Source organism: Callorhinus ursinus, unplaced genomic scaffold (assembly GCF_003265705.2).
Source record: "Callorhinus ursinus isolate GAN/ISIS: 27379988/994484 unplaced genomic scaffold, GSC_fseal_2.0 scaffold12, whole genome shotgun sequence".
Lineage (NCBI taxonomy): Eukaryota > Metazoa > Chordata > Mammalia > Carnivora > Otariidae > Callorhinus > Callorhinus ursinus.
The window spans coordinates 4,199,369-4,216,386 of record NW_027397074.1 but is presented as its reverse complement, the minus strand read 5'-3'; the positions used below and the strand labels follow the sequence as shown (position 1 = coordinate 4,216,386).

Here is a 17,018-nt window from a genome sequence, read left to right as displayed (position 1 = left end):
GCTAGACCCTCATGAAGATGCCATTCCTCTCATCACTTGTACTGAATGATCCTCTCAGTGACAAACCAAGAAGAGTTTCAGCACCCAGGACAGTTCCTTGCCTGCTATGTCCGCTCCATATTGAGAATTTGAGATTAGAACTCTGAATTTGAGTCTCACTTCATGGAAGTGTCAGAAAACTCAGAAAGATGAGATATCTTATAATGTAGTAATATGAGAAGATTTTCAGAGCGTTGTCACATGTAAAAAGCTAAGGGAAAGGAAAATAACTTTACTCACAAGCCCAGTGGCTGGGGCCATGTAAAGTTAAAGACATTAACAGGAAAAGGTTTATTTCATATGCACATGGAGGGGTCTCAGAGAAATGAAATGAAAACCCCAAAGAGGTGGTCAGACCTGGAGGCATATATACCACTTTAACAACAGGGCAATACATTTTGCAGAGAAGTGTCCAGACAAAGGAAAATGGTATTGAGCTTCTAGTGTGGCAAATTCTGGGAAAGTAAATATGCGGGCAAATTAATGTAAGATAAAGGTTATTTCAGAAAGGGCTCTTTATGCAGATGCTAGTTGGTGCCATCTTCTCTTTCATGGGAGAAGGGATGAGGAACACATTCACAAAGGGAGATTTATACTCTACCTTTGGGTAGAAAGGGGGAGGGTTGAGAGATTTTTCTGCATTTGCTGTTTTTCAGTTACTTTCATCTCAAAATAATACTTACACCAAAGTGGTATGTTTTGGGATGGCATATTCTGATTCCCTTCATCACATGTGAGAAACCATGTAAATGTAGTGGATATAGGGAAGATTTCCACTAGGAGTTAAACATCAGAATCAGAAGACTCATGGAATTATACATATGAATGTAATGAATATGGAAATACTTTCATCCAGACATAAAATATTGTATTATATCAGACAACTCAATCACATGAACAGCCCTATAAATGTCATGGGTCTTGGAATGCTCTCAGCCAAAAGTCATACCTTTGAGAACATCAGAGAACTCAGAGAGGAGAAAGTATAAAAATGATGCATATAGGGAAATTTTCAGCCACATGTCAGGGCTAAGAAAAGATAGCAGACTCAGAGAAGAGCCTACAACCTATTAAGATCATACACAAGGATATTCCTCAGGAAGTTCCTCACTATTCATAAGAGAACTGTCTTAGTCTGTTCAGGCTGCTGTAAGAAAAATATCCGAGACTGGGTGGCATAAATAGCAAACATTTATTTCTCCTAGTTCTGAGAACTGGAAAGTCCAAGATCAAGGGCTGGCAAATTTTGTTGTCGGGTGAGGATCCACTTCCTGGTTCATAGATGGCCATCTTCTTGTTTTATCCTCACATGGAGAAAGGGTCAAGGGAGTTCTTTGGGACCTCTTTTATGAGGACATTAATGCCATTTATGAGGGCTCTGCTCCCCTGACAATCATCTCCCAAAGGCCTCCGCTTCCAAATACCAACACATTGGGGATTAGGTTTGAATATAGGAATTTTGGAAGAGCACCTACATTCAGTCTAGAGCAAGAACTCACACTGGAAGGAGACTCTTGAAATGTCTATAGACAGTTTTTCAGCCACTAAGAATAACTTTAGGCCTTATTGGACATCAGGAAATTCTCTGAGGGAAGGAATCACTGAAGGTAATGAATATAGGAAACACTATGTATAAATTCAACCCTCAGTAAACTTCCATTGTAGAGAAAACACAGAAAGCAATAATAACGTGAAAGTTTTTTGTCAAAAGATTGAATCTCACTAAGTAGAGAATGAGGAAAATCTAGAAAGTAATAAATGTGTGATAACTACAGCCAAAAGCCACCTTTCTCTGGACAACAGAAAATGTATCGAGTGGTAGAGATCTCATAGTATATCAACCAGATGAAAAATCTTATGAAGGTAATGGATTTGAGAAATTCTAACAGAAGTCAATCTATAATAAATTCCATGTAGTAGAATGTGGGGTGCCTGTGTTAAAGTAAGTCCCATGAAAGACTTCTTCATCCTTTATATTCTCTGTCTCCTGTCTCTACACTGAAGATGGAAGAGTACCACCACATGGCAAGAGTTGGGCTCAAGATTACTGTGCAGAAAAATTCCTTCCTCTGAGCAGTCTGAATTTTGTGAGGAAGAAAAAAACTTATTCTGTACTGAGCTGTTAAAGGTTTGGGTCTATTTGTAACTCATATATCCTATATATCTCAGCTACCACAAGCAATGAATATGACCCTCTGAAAAGTGCCACATTGGTATGTATGAGAAAAGCCACATGGGAGGAACTGACAATATCCTGAATGACCATTAGCTATTAACCACGATTCCTTTTTATGATTAGTCAAGTAAATAATAGGGTTTGTTTCATGTTTCTTTATGATTACATTATGTATCTTTTGCAGTAATACAAGTGTTGAGGTTATCGTAGTACTTCATACCAGGAATCACATGCTGTTGATCAGTCCCATTAACAGTGATATTAAATTGGATGATATAGTTAAAAAAAGAACTCTGAATTTCTAAAATTTGATCCATGATCAAACTTCCAGGCTATACTGTCTACAAGGCAAAATCCAAAGAAAGCACTTTTGCCTCATTATGTGGTATTATAGGCAGAGAGTTATCGAATAATCAAACATTCTCATTCTGCAGTTATCTGCCGCTCTTGCAATAAAGGAAATAAGGAAATAACCGTAACCACGAATTACCCAAACCAGAGGTCCATAATCCATTAGAGGTAGTAAATGTATGACCCTGCTCATCCTGAATCATCAGAGTGGACAGGGCTTCTAACATTGCTCTGGGGCCAGGGAAGCTGTGCCCACAGGTAACTCTTGAATGCCTTGAATGGAAAAGCTTGGAATGCAGGCAGAGAAAAAGCATAAGGCCGGAGTATATGACAGTGAGAGCTGTTCTCTTGTCCTCTGAAAATCAGATACACATGGCCCACTCCTGTTCTACATCAGTGCTGGTAATTGTACATGCATATGGAGTCTTATTGTAAGTGATGTTGTATTAGGTACATTACCAAGCAAGGCTTAAATAGAACAGTTCTTTATTGCTGCAGCTACTACCCTAGACAAAACCTTCCATAAATCACTTCCATATTCAGCTAAGATAAAGCACCAGAAATCAAAATACAGCACTGGCTTGGCATATATAATCCTCAGATACTGGCATTAAATCAAGCTGTAGAATTTGACAAGCAACAAAAATCAAATGCTCAATAATTTTTTTTAATCTGATGATGTACCAAGGATCCTTTTATATTTACAAAATATATTTCTTGGGGAGATCTCAGTGATGAGATCTCTCAATATTTACTTTGAGCCTGTGTTGTTGTAATATTAAATTTAGTTAATAAATCTTCCCCTGTGGTCCCATCAGGTGAATATTGTCAACAATCTCACTGCATGTGCAAAATTGCTAAATTATTACAACCAGCAGTAGTGTTTTTTGATTATTGGAAGTAAGTGGCCATGTGTGATGTGTGTTTGGGGGTGGGAGGGCAGGAGAGGGAGAGAGAGAGAGAGAAATTTTCATATTACTGAGATACCCTGGAGCTAAATTTATGTTTTTTCAGTTAAAATTAAATATACCATTTTCATAGGATTTTTCTATGTAATTTTAACTAAACATTAGTTCTTTTCAAAGAAATTAAGAACTGACCCCAATTCTACTCTCATTGATTAGTAAGGTGCCTTTGGACACTTAGGCCATAATTTGGAGAGACTACACCATAAAGAGGAATATTTCTTGATGTCAGATATAAAGTAAGCTTCTCAGATCCAGGGAATCAGTGACTGTCCTCAGCACTGATAATATCAACGTTGACTTAAGATATGTGGGAAATATTCTTTGTCTAAGTGTCTGGGAATATTGCAAAATAAAATACCATCTTGCCTGCTGTCAGATAAATTTTGTTTGGGTTTTACTCCTTGTGTCACTGTAATACTGCCACTTAAGCAACTAAAAATATAGGTGCTACCAGCTGACGACCAGAAAAGTCCGTCTCCCCTTTACAGGGTCAATGTTCTCCCGTACTTCTTCTGACATATTAGACCTGTCTCACTCACCGCTCTTTGTATTCATAGCAGAACACTGACACTCATGTGTTTTTGCAAGGTGATAAGGACTGATGAGGGTTCAGTAGCTCCCTACTCATTGCATCTATGCACATCTTCTGGAAAGTTAGCTGCTGGCCTGGTCACTATTCATAGTTCTGTTTCTTTACTCTCAAGAATTTGTGGTCCTGCAGTTCAGAACGATTTATTTGTCTCTGAGGTCCATAAGACAGGTGGAATAGCTTGCTGTTTTAGCAGTATTTATAGTGTAGGTAGCAGCACCTTACATCTTCCTCAAGCATTCTTCGCCTGCCCTTCCTCACATGGAAGCCGGTTAGCATGCCTTCTGCTCTCTGTCACTTGTACATTTCCAACCCTGCCGAGCTAATGCTACTCAAAGCTTAGCTTCAGTACTGATGTAGTGGCTATGTTCCAGCTCACCACTTGTGACATAGACTTGCCAACTGATGCATAAAATGTGTTCAGAAAACTATTTAAGAAGCTACTTACAGTAGCCAGAGCCAATCTGTATCCCAGCCATATTGGCCCTTAAACACAACCCCACCTCTGTAACCATTAGCTGGCTCTTCATCTTGTTCCAGTGTTGATGCCATATTGGATGGGGTTCACTTCTGACCACTACACTTAAGTAGGAAATGTACAAAATGGACCACATGCGTTTTTTAACATCACAAATGCCTCAAGAATATACATACTTCTTTGTGCATTTTTCTTCTCCTGCAGCTCTTGTCAACACATCATGTTGTTTTGACATCATTTGTCAAAGAACTGACAAAGAACTGAAGGCTCCAGCTGTCCCTAGTCATTCAGTTAGCTCTGACCAAGAAAGAAGCCTCAGTGAGCATAGAACCAGGTCCCTCAAGAAGACATACGAGAGAAATAAAAGACAAAGTCCCTGCTTTGGAGGAGTTTGTGATTTACTGTCAGAGTCTCAACAGACTCATCAAGAAGATTTCAAATATTTAAAATGCATATTTTATGTTGTACTAGCACCAGGGCCCCAGAATTACCAAAGGCAATTGCAGGAGAAATGAGCAAATCATATGTATTAAGGTTCATGTAGAAAGATTGTTTTAGAGAAATTGAATAGTAAGCCCAGTTTATAAGGTGGTAGGACTAAGTCAGAGGAGGAAAACAAGCATTCAAGAAGGAGATAATCACATGCAAAAAAGGCATGATTGGTTATGAGAATTAGGTCACCTTGTGAGGGGCAGCATGCAGATTTGGCTGGAGTAAAGAATGCTGGCAGGAGAGAAGGGAAAATGGAGATTTCTGAGATGGTAGAGCAAGAGAGAAACCATCAATGGGAGGCCTGGAACACCATGCACAAGAGTTGAATCCAGTAACTCAACACCAGATGATTCAAGGCAAGGGGACAGCTCCATTGCTTTGTTTTGCATTTGCCAGGTGTTGTGGAGGTATTTACTTACCTGATCTGTTCAAGATGGAGCCAGTTCTTTCTCAAGGCCCTTGTCTAACACTCACAGTCCAATTAGGAGAGAAAAAACACACAATAACTTGAACTAGGAAAACTGAATATAAAGAATTATTACTTATAGCAGGGGATTGGAGCAACAAGAGATTGGCTTGTAAAAAAAGTAAAGAGCTCTAGAGAAGATAAGAAAATCAGATTATAAGGAGCAATCACTGCCCTTAGAGTTTAGAAAAACTATCCAAGGAAGAGCCTTCCCCCACTAAAAAAACAGGACTAAAAAACAGACCTTGTTGGAGAGGGAAGAACTATGACTCATTAAATGGCAGAGAAGTCACTGCAGTGTAGTGATGGTGGAACATGCTCGAATCTGCCCCTGGGTGCCGGGAAAAGCTGTTCCCTACGAGATGTCTCATCTCCTGTGTATCTCCACAACACCCTTTCCTGACCACACTTCACCTCATACTAGCTGACAAAGGAAAGTATTTAAAATGTCCATCTCAATTTTTGCAGAGCAAGCAATGAAGAATGAATTTGCAGCTAAGGTAATAAATTGACAACTGGAGCTCCTTATCTTCTCATTTCCTGAAAATTTACCAATGTCCTCATATTTAACTTATGCTCTAGGTTATTTGTGCCTGATGAAGTCGCATCTCTTTTAGGAAGAAAACAATGAAAAGACCTCTAAAGTCAGCTTTTCATATACAGACAGCAGTAAAACTTGCAATCATCCCACTCCTGAAGATCCAAATAATTAACTTCCTGCACATAATTGAGTTGTACAGGACCATTACTAACACCGCTATTTGAATGTTGCTCTTCAGGATGTAGACATTATTATTATAATAAAAGGAGAGGATTTGATGGTTCATTTTAAATGGGTTATGTGAATTCTTTAGCCTAAAGATTATTACGGTCCTATAATGTGAAGGCGTTTCTAATAGATAACTATTATGAAATAACCCGATTACATTTAAAAGATGAACAACCATTTTATACATGTTTTCCAAGAAATTTGATGCAGTCTCTCTGGTTTTTGATACGGATAACTCTTTAAAATTAAGTCAAAGTTATATAATTCAGGTCACAGGTTAGATTAATGATAACTAACAATATCTAATGATATCATTAAACGATAAGGGTATAGAAATGGAAACTCTAGATATTATGCATATAGCTGGATAGTCTCAATAATGCTATGAGCACATCAGAGTAGGTGTTTTTGCAGTAAATACAAAGGATGATTATAATGATGACAATGATGATAACGATGTCTAGAGGCAATTTTTAGTGTTGTGAGAGGCTTCTGAAACCTTCCTAACCCTGGCAGGAGAGAAAGGCTAAGGTTTCTGTTTAGGTTGTCTGCAAGTTATTAGATTTCTCAATGTCAGATACTCTCTGGAAAACATCAATCAATTTGAGTGCTAAACGTTTGGAAGCATAATGTAGTAATTTGTCTTCCATTCTGAGTTCCTAGATTATATCCAACAAACAGAACTTTCTAGGGAAAAACAGTCATTCATTCTACAACCGATAACTGAGCACCTACCTTGTGACAGGCATTTTGTTTGTCAGCTCAAGCTGCCATAACAAATACCATAGACTAGATGGCCTAAGCAACAGAAACATGTTTTCTCAGTTCAGGAGGCTGAAGTCTGAGATCGGGGTGCCAGCATGGTCAGTTTTGACTCTTGGTGAGAGAATTCTACCTGGCTTGTAGATAGCCTCTTCCCACATGTCCTCACATGGTGGAGATAGAGAGCTCTGGTGTCTTTTCCTGTTCTTACAGGGGCACCAGCCCTATTGGGTTAGGACCCTACCCTTATGACCTCCTTTAACATTAATCACCTCTTCACAGGCCCTGTCTCCAAATGTAGTCACATTGGGGGTTAGGGCTTCAACATAGGAATTTGGGGGTTGAGGGTGCACAGTTCAGTTCACAGAAGTATGTCTTCAGGATTCCTAAACTATTAGCTGCAGAGTGCCAGGCACTGTGCTAAAAACTTTTACCAGTCAGTCACTGAGTCCTTACTATAACTTTGAATTTAGTAATAATGTAGATAATTTAACGTCTAATAGGTTAAGTAAATTGTCCAAGATGAGAAAGCTAGGTAAACTCAGAGCCCAGATTTAAACTCACCTCCTTCCAACCCCAGTTTGTGTTCTTTCCAATTATACCTTATCGCCTTGAAAAATACATTGTCCATATATTATGAGCAAACAACTTATTAGACTAACATTTTATTCAATGAGTTGAATAGCTATTTTGACCTATGGATACAGGTAATTTGAGGACTCATGCCCTTGTCTTTTTGATCCTATAACTTATGACCCTTCTCTCAAGATACACACACACACAAAGACAACAGAGAGAACAAAAGCAGGAGCAAAAACTTTATCTTGAATTAAACAAAGAGACAAATACCATCCTGAATGACAAAAATATAAAAGAGAAAGCAAATAGAAGAATGGTAAAGGAGTTATCCAAGAAGAGTAAAGTTGATCCTCTTTACCACACACAAGGGGAGAAAGGATGAGGACTAGCCAACAAGGCTCTCTTCTGTGGGAGTCTTTAAGAGTCTCAGAAATTAGAGACATTGAGCACCACAGGAGGAAGAAGACTATGGCTGAAAAGAGGGGAGGGTATCGAAAAGTCTGTATAAGGAGTAGATAGAACCCCTCAGATTTTTACCTCCACCCCATGTGAGTAAGAGACAAATTTTTCCCCACCTCCATAAAAAATAGAGGGTCTTGTCCTGGAAAAAAAAAAATGAATCAGCTACGTTCTGGATTAAGGACATCAGGCACCAAGGAGAAAAGAGTGTTGGACTTAAAAAGGGGGAATAAGTCCACTTCCTAGTGAACAGCGAGACTCTTCCAGTCTTCTTTCCCACCCCAGCTCCAGCATATTGACATCCAGAATCATATCTCCTAAGCCGAAGACTGTAGGATCCTTCCACAAAGAAATGGAACCACACCAAGAACTAGAGGTACTGAAATGTGGACATTCCCCCCAAAATGCCAGCTGGCTATCCTGTTGCCCTACAGTAAAGCCCTTTAGTATACCAGTCCTGCCTGTAATCTAGAGAACTTCCGAGAATCTTTTTGGTGCCTCACTCTTAAATATCAATGGACACAAAAGGACCATGTGACATTTGAATAAAGTCTCCAACTTGAAAAACAGAAACTAAAACAAATAAACAGGAAAACAGAGCTCAGGGGAAATAGAAATAGTACCGAACAGAACAGAATCAAATGTCAAAGAAACTATAATTAAAATGCTCAGAAAGCTAAGAGAAGAAACACAAAACAAGAATAAGATGCTATGTAAAAAAAAAAAAAAAAAGACAATTAAAGACTAAGGGAAAACACTTGGAAATTTTAAGTGGTGTAGCCAAATAATGTCTTTCAATGGAAGGATCTCTCAGAATATAGAACAAAGAAAGACTGACATTATAGAGGGAGAAAAGATGAGAAATTAGACTATCAATCCAGAATGCCCAAGATCCAACTAATGTGAGTTACAGAAAGAGAGGACTTAAAAGAGAGTGAGGAAGAAATTTTAAAAGAAAAAGAATAGCATTTCCTAAGATGATATTAATTTCTAGTTTGAAAAGGTTACCAGGTTCTCAGACAATGAATGAACAATGGTATACTCCAAGGTACATCATAATGAAATTTCAGAACACCAGGGAGAAGGAGAGGATGCCCAAAAGCTTCGGGAGAGAACAAATGGACAAAATGTAATGGAAAAGGGGGTGAAATAGTATCCGACCTTTCAACAGACACAGTGGAAGCTGAAAGACAACAGAGCGATGCCTTCAAGATACTGAAAGACAATGTCTATAACCAAGAATTCTGTATCCAGCCAGACTTTCATGTAAATGGGAAGGTGGAAAAGATATTTTCAAGCATGAAAGCACACACACAAAAAATGTATCTCTCTGCACCATTACTCAAGAAGTTACTGAAGAATGTGGTCCGCATAGCCAAAGGGAGTGAACCAAGAAAGAGGAAGACAAATGGAGATCCAGTACGGGAAAGAGATGAAGGAAACCTCCAGTATGAGAGTCAGAGGAGGCCCCAGCATGACAGTTCTGCCCCTAGTCAGAACACAGCCAGTCAAGATGAGAGCAGGAAACCAGCAGAGGACTCTAGGAGGTATGTGTCCAGGGAAGAAACAGACCAAAACATTAAATAACAAATTTGACCATGTAGAAAATCATACTGAGACACATTTTATGGAGTTGTTGGAGGTTGTGGAAAGACAACCAGATATTCCCCCCAAAAATGAGTAAATTAAAAAAGCAATTATTAACTCTAAGAACAATAAAATATAATTCAAGAGAAGAAATGGAGTCATATTAACTTTCTGGTTCAGCAGTGAACAATTCGTACTTAGGCATTATAATGAAAACATTGAATATGTATGGACTTAACCAAAGCTGAAGTCTAATTATATTGGGAACGGGGGAAGAATATTCATTTATCATAAAGGATATTCAGCCCTTTTTTTGGTAGTCAGTGTCTAAAGCAGATATGTTAAAAGGTAATAGTATTTGTACTACCTAGAAATATGGAAGTTAATGCCAGAAGAAAAGACTCAAAGATTTGAAAGGGGTTACCTCTGAGGGATGAGGAAAAGATAAGATAGGATACAAGAGACTGATATTTTTTATTATAAGAGTTGTAGCACTGTTTGACATTTTTTTTTTCAAGATTTTATTTATTTGACAGAGAGAGAGAGAGACAGCGAGAGAGGGAACACACACAAAGGGAGTGGGAGGGGGAGAAGCAGGCTTTCCGCTGAGCAGGGAGCCCGACGCGGGGCTCGATCCCAGGACCCTGAGATCATGACCAGAGCCGAAGGCAGACGCTTAACGACTGAGCCACCCAGGGGCCCCACACTGACTTTTAAACCACTTTTATATGTAATATTCTTATTAAAGTAATTTTTTTTTTTGGAACAGTGGATAAAAATCCTCACTTCATATCTAGGGCAGTATTTTGGAGTGGGGGGGAATGTTTTAAAAGCAATGCAATGGAAACTGTCATTCGGCTCTTGGAAGGAAAGAGCCACATAAATCAGAGATGAATATTTACTTATCTATATGCCAGATTTATGTGGGTTGATAATTTGAAGTAATGTATATAAAACCACTGACATCAAATAATTACTCAACATACATTTGGAAATGTACTTGAATTTTCAGGACTCCTTAATTATTCTGTGATCTTTTTGCAGTTTTAAGGTGTTGGGGAAGATATTTTGGATTACAAATAGACTAATGGCCAAAAAGTCAAAGTATTCAGTATTAGCATCTGTTATGCGGAGTCTGTCCTCTCTCCTCTCTGGCAGAGCAGGAAAACCTGCTATCCATAAATGACACAGGGCTTTTGTATAGAACCAAAGAGCTTGAGCATTTTGCATTTTTAGGAGCAGCAGACATGAATTCCAAAGAAAAGTGTGTCCTTTTTCCCCAAATAAGGAAATTTGGGGCATTAGGCACATAATAGTTAACTCTTGATTGATTCTGCTAATGGAGGGAATTGTGCAGATAATCTAAAACACTGGAAAATATTTGTTTGGTTTGGGACCATATGACCTGATTTTAGAAACATATTTACCCCTTACATGCTGCTTCTTTCAGTTGACTCATATTAAAGACAGTTCACTTTCCCAAGTGAACATATGTTGTGGGTGGGGGAGCAAGAAGACAAGCTAGGTTGAAAATGGGACAGGGAATGAGTAAGTGTATGTTGACTGTGTTTTGGTATCACATTATTCCCCAGACAGTCTATCTTACTTCCAGTAGAATGCCAAACGACTTGAGAAGAAGCAAAAGTAATAAAAGTTTGAATGTCAAAATACACCAGGCATTCCTTCTGGTCCCCAGCAATGCACAAGATAGAGTTGGCACTATCTGACTTTAAATCATCAGTCAGTGAACAAAATCAGAATCATGAGTAGCTTCACTTGAATGGGACCATGCTACCACCCCCTTCCTCGCGCACCTTGGAGAATATAACATGCTCAATAAATTATGTAGAGAGGATACATGAGCGAGCTAATTGTGTTATCAAAGAGGATCTACCCTATTATTTACAGAATGATTATCTCCCAGGGAGTATATAGCCTTCATTTGCTCCATTTTCCTTTGAGGTCAACTTCATTTGAGGAACCAGAACTGGGTTCTTCTGGGGAGAGGATAGTACTTCTTGTTGTTGACAGTTTCCTTTAAGTAAAATATGATAGAGTTTCTCTGGTGCTAATCGCTCTTTTTTGCTAATGTGCCCTGGCCTGTGGTTTCAGTGACAAATTCGTTCTTAAACTGAATGGGGAAAGCTTTATACAAAAGGAGAAATAAATGAGAAAGATCATAAAATTCCATGTTAAAATATTTATAAGACTACTCATTCACATCCTCAGAAGATTGGGTTCTATCAGACTTTTTTTTCAATATTGCACTTCTATCTTTATTGAGGTATAATTGGCATATAATTCTGTGTATTTCAGAACTTTATTATTTACATAGAAAAAAGACTTCCTCATAAACGTGATGGGTATCTGTTGTCTGTACCTCAGTATGTTACCCATTGTTTTTGAAGTAATACATAAATAATGAAAAACAACTCAAGTTTTATAACCAGACATAACAAAATGGACATTAAAAATAATAAATCTTTTGATTACTACTCTTAAATTCCTCAGGAACAGTAGTTAAAAGGCTTCACACTGAGATTTTCTACTGGCCCATAACTGGTGAGTTTCACAAATTGGTTTATTTTCTATTCCTCCCCTGGAGTAATCTGGTTTTTCTAGAATAAATAAATGGTAGAGAATAAACATAAGTAGGAACGTCTCCAACTGAAAATTTTTCTTCACTTCCCTCTCAATTTTCAGGGCCCCATACATCTAACGTTTACAGAATGAAGCCTCTCACTTGGGAAGTTTCTCTCCTCCTTCTCCCTGCTAGCCATAGACAGAGGGTGTTTTTTTCCCCCTTCCATGTGGAAATAAAGCCACTTTTTACCGCCCCCTCCCCATTCTTTCCCATAACCTGGGTCCCACTGTTGCGCGCAGGGCGTGATAGAAGAGGATTGGAGGACATCACCCTTCCATCCGCCGCCAGAGCTGATTATAAGACAGCTGGTGCAAGTCTCAGCTCTGAAGATTTGCCCTTCACCAGCTGGCATTCCAAACGTTCAAAGATTTCGAACTCTAACCCAGCACCTGCCTCTGGAGCTGTTGTTGTTCTTAAAATCTTGTAATATACAGTGATTTTTTTTTCTCCTTAGTTTTCTCTGGTTTTATGAAGTTAAAAGCCCTTTTCAGTCTAACTTCAGTGATATTTAGCCAAGGGGTTTTTTTTTTAAGTTTGTTTACTTATCATCTCTTTTGTCTTTAGATCTTTTTCAAGTAAATTCACCGTGGTCTCTATTCTGTAGAGGGGGGCATGAATGCCTGGCAGAATCTGAAGTCTAAACTTGGGATAAAATTGGCTCATCCGGGAGGCATTTCTCCAGGGGAGTCTTGACTTCTTCACCCAGCTGTTTGCAGGAAGGAGCTCCTCTGGCCTCATTTTCTTCTGACCCCTTCTCTACCAACTTCCCCAACAGGAAATTAAAAAGGGAGATGGTAAATAAAACCTCTGGAGCCTTCCTCTAAGACCACTGCAGGCTTTGCAAGCCTCAGCGTTCTTATTTTAAAACGGAGGTAACAATAGGACCTAATTCACGTAGTTTTTCTTATGATTGAGAGAATCTATAAGGTTATTGTTCTCAGTCTTAACTACTTCTACTACAGGGTTTCTTATACATAAGATCAAATACATTCTATGTTCATCATATACATTATGATTATCGTATATGTTATGATTCTTCTGTATGGATTTTCTTGAAATGTTTCTAGAAATGTTTACAATTATCTTGCGCTGTCCAGGGTAAAGCGAGAGCAGTAGGAGAAATCGAGTGCTCTATGAGAGGTCTAGATCAGGAGAATTTCCCCCTGGTCCCACGCTGGAATCACCTGGAGAGCTTGACAAATTATTGATGCCTGGAAACTTCTCCCCCTCCCCACAGAGTTATTAAATCATTTGGTTTGAGATGCAGCCTGGCATTTAAAAAACTCCCCAGATGATTTCAGCAGGAAATTGAGGATTAAAAACAGCCGTTTTTGTTTAAATTTAGATTCAAGCCCCCCTTAGCAAAATCTAACACAGGGCTCTATCTTCAGTCTACAGCCTCTAAAAATGCCGGCACATAGCCCATTCACAAAGGAACTCTCCACCTTTTTTGGTAAGAATTGCAGGATTTTCTTGGGTGGCTATTGAACCATGATCTTATCCACAGGAGACCCTGAGAAATCTATTAGTGAGCTCTTATAAACTAACGTAGTTCAAATTCAAGCATCATTCATGGATATCAACTACTAGTTCTTTGCTGAGTGTTACCTGTAGTAGGAGACTATAGCCACTAATAAAACATTTTACATTTTTGAATTGACAGTAGTCAAAATAACTTGTCACTGAATTCACAGATTAGTCAAAATACTAATTATCAAGTTTCTCCTCTATCACCAGACAAATATTTCATTGACACAGTCATAAATTACAATTGCAGTTTCTGAGTCTTTCCATTAGACTCGAGACCTGTGTCTGTTAGAATGATCAGTCCCGAACCATGAGAGATGATGGACTCTGAAAAACAAACTGAGGGTTCTAGAGGGGAGGGGGGGAGGGGGATGGGTTATCCTGGTGATGGGTATTGAGGAGGGCACGTTCTGCATGGAGCACTGGGTGTTATGAACAAACAATGAATCATGGAACACTGCATCAAAAACTAATGATGTAATATATGGTGATTAACATAACAATAAAAAATTAAAAAAAAAAAAAGAATGATCAGTCCCATAGCTGTAGGTGCAAACTTCCTGCATCCTCCAGAGCTTATCCTCCCCCCTCGGGGGGGCTCTTGTTTAAGCACTAACCCAAGCGCAACCTGTCAGCACCCTAACTTTCTTTAACCCAATGGTCCTCAGGAACCCTCTTCTTTACCTACTGCCTGTAACACAGCCACAAAAGCAGTATTGGGTGATGATAAGCAAGCTGACACCCCCCCCCAAAACATAGATTAATTAGCAACATCCATGCCCGCTCTTGGGAAAGGAACATCTAGAACTGGTGGTAACGAAACTGGGCTAGTAGCATTCTCTTGGTAGAAAGACAACTTGATATCCGACAATGTGTGTGACTTCCAGCAACAGTAATGGCTTTCTCCTCAGCCATCAGAGCCCCACTCAGAGCTGTAAGCGAGGCCTCGGGGCAGACTCACCTCCCCGGCCTGTACCTGCTCCTTCCCCTGGAGACGTCTACCATTCATCACAGTGGTTTTCTAGCCCCAGCTGAACAGAAGCATCACCTGGAGCAACTTCTAAATTATAGGAGGCCCAAGCTTCATGCCAGATCAACTGAAAGAACCCTCTGGGTATTGGTGTTTCTTAAAAGCTCCCCCATGGTTTTGATATATAGTGTTTCAAATCACTGACCTGGACCTCACCCCACCCATGCCGCATCCCCAGTTCTCAGACCCTGTCTCTGCCCCGATCTCCACAAATGCTCCCACCATAACAAAGAGGCAACCACGCAGGCTTTTCTGTTGAATTGAATACGGATTGTCTAGATTCTCCCTGTTGCCTCGTCCCCGTGGGACCAGCGTATGCCTTGCTTCTTCCGCACCTGTAGAGCCACCTCGGACACTTTTTTACCTGGTGGGCTCGGTCACCCCTAATGAGGCTGCCAGCAGAAAGAGCTCTCTATCATGATGCATTTGTCCAACTCTTGTTTTTGAAAAACTGTTCTCTAACTTGATTCGCAAAGATGAATTGTGCCCAGCAGTCAAGCTCTTGGTGAGCTTGCTGTTCCTCCTGTTCATTATTCTTTTCAAAAAGGACAGCAGGCGCACAAAAATGAATTAGAAGCAAAACTGGAACAAGGGTGGATGGTGTGCAGGTAATCCAGACCTTGCTTAGCATTTGAAAGAGCAGCGGCACGGAAGCATCCCTCGACCCCCCACCACCCCAGTATTCAGCAGAGGCCAAGGGTCTGAGAGCTCCATGGCCAGAAGTTCCAAAGGTACAGCAAATGCTTCTTTTCCAAAATGCTCGTTATTAAAAATTTTATTTTTAACATGTTTTGTGAATTAATTCAGTTTTATCTGAAGGTAAATGTTGTGTACACACCTGAAATATAGAATGAGACATTTATTTGAATGAAGAATAGACTCCAAAAGGCTCTCTTATTATGAAACAGTGTGCCCATGGCATCATTTCTGTGTTTAATTAAAATTCAGTAGTCAGAAATCGTTTTCTTTCATATGGCTCCATTTCTCAAGATTTAAGTCAATTCCTAATAAGCACTTTTCTGGAAGAATGTGTTACCTGGTGTCCAGGTTCAGAGCACATGTCCAATCCGGGGCCTCGTCATCTGGCCGAGCTGAAGAAACAGGCATTCCCACACCTGCCAGGTCTCCTGGAGTATGTGTTAGTTCTTCTTTTTATTTTTATTTAGATGTATTCATTCATTTTAGAGAAAGAGAGAGAGAGAGAGAGAGCGGGGCGAGGGGGAGGGAGAGAATCTCAAGCAGACGCCCCCACCCCCACCCCGGCCGCTCTCGATCTCACAACCCCAAGATCATGACGTCAACCGAAACCAAGAGTCAGAGGCTTAGGCGACTGAGCCACCCAGGCGCCCCCATGTTAGTTCTTCTACTCGGGTCACCTCTTCCACCCTCAACTCCTCCATCAGAGAACCGCCCAGGTAAGCATGGCAGCCCCAACTGAGGAAAACTTGGGCAGGCTTCAAGGATGTGTTGGCTTCAACTTTTCTACCACTTCTTGTGAGCTAAAGTCTGTGTTTGAGGCAGCATAGCTCATAGGTGCTTCCTGCTCTGAGTTTAAATCTTGATTTTCTCAAAACTGGGAGCAGGCAATATATTGAACATGTCTGTGCCCCAGTGTCCACCTGGGTTAAATAGGATTAGCCTGTTGTGGGGACTGAATGAGAGGATATGCTTGGTAAGCATGCAGTTTATGTTTACAAACTATTGTTTATAACATAACTATTGCTATTGTTAGGTTTTTAAGAGCATTTTTAAATCTGGAAGTTTTAAAACGTTTTCCCCCATATAATCATGAAATGAATACAAATGATCTTATACAGAAGCACTGACTGGCTGTATTAACATATTTTTGGTTTTGAGAAACAAAAACCAACACCAGCTTGCTTAAGCTGCCTGAATTATTAGGAGGATACAATGATGTTAATAGAATTCAAGGATACAAATGCAGCCTGGAAAGGACCAGAGCCAGGGACTGCTCTGTGATTCTCATCTTTATCCTCATTCTCTGTGCACCTGCTTCCTCCCTCTTTGCTAGACCAGTTTTATCTCCTCCTTAGTCATTTAGCAAAAAGCTGCCAAGAGGCCCAGCCACCAAAAGAAATCAA

General features: G+C 39.8%; 1 protein-coding gene and 1 long non-coding RNA gene across 4 annotated transcripts in view; both read left to right on the top strand.

The window, feature by feature from the left end:
• LHFPL3 (LHFPL tetraspan subfamily member 3) overlaps positions 1 to 17,018 on the top strand; it is a 576,078-nt gene that overhangs the window by 317,871 nt on the left and 241,189 nt on the right. The gene's annotated exons all lie outside the window — the stretch shown is intronic.
• On the top strand, positions 9,211 to 12,739 carry LOC141373840 (uncharacterized). Its single transcript, XR_012380181.1, has 3 exons — positions 9,211 to 9,675; positions 12,227 to 12,277; positions 12,599 to 12,739. It is a non-coding gene; the product is annotated as an uncharacterized lncRNA (long non-coding RNA).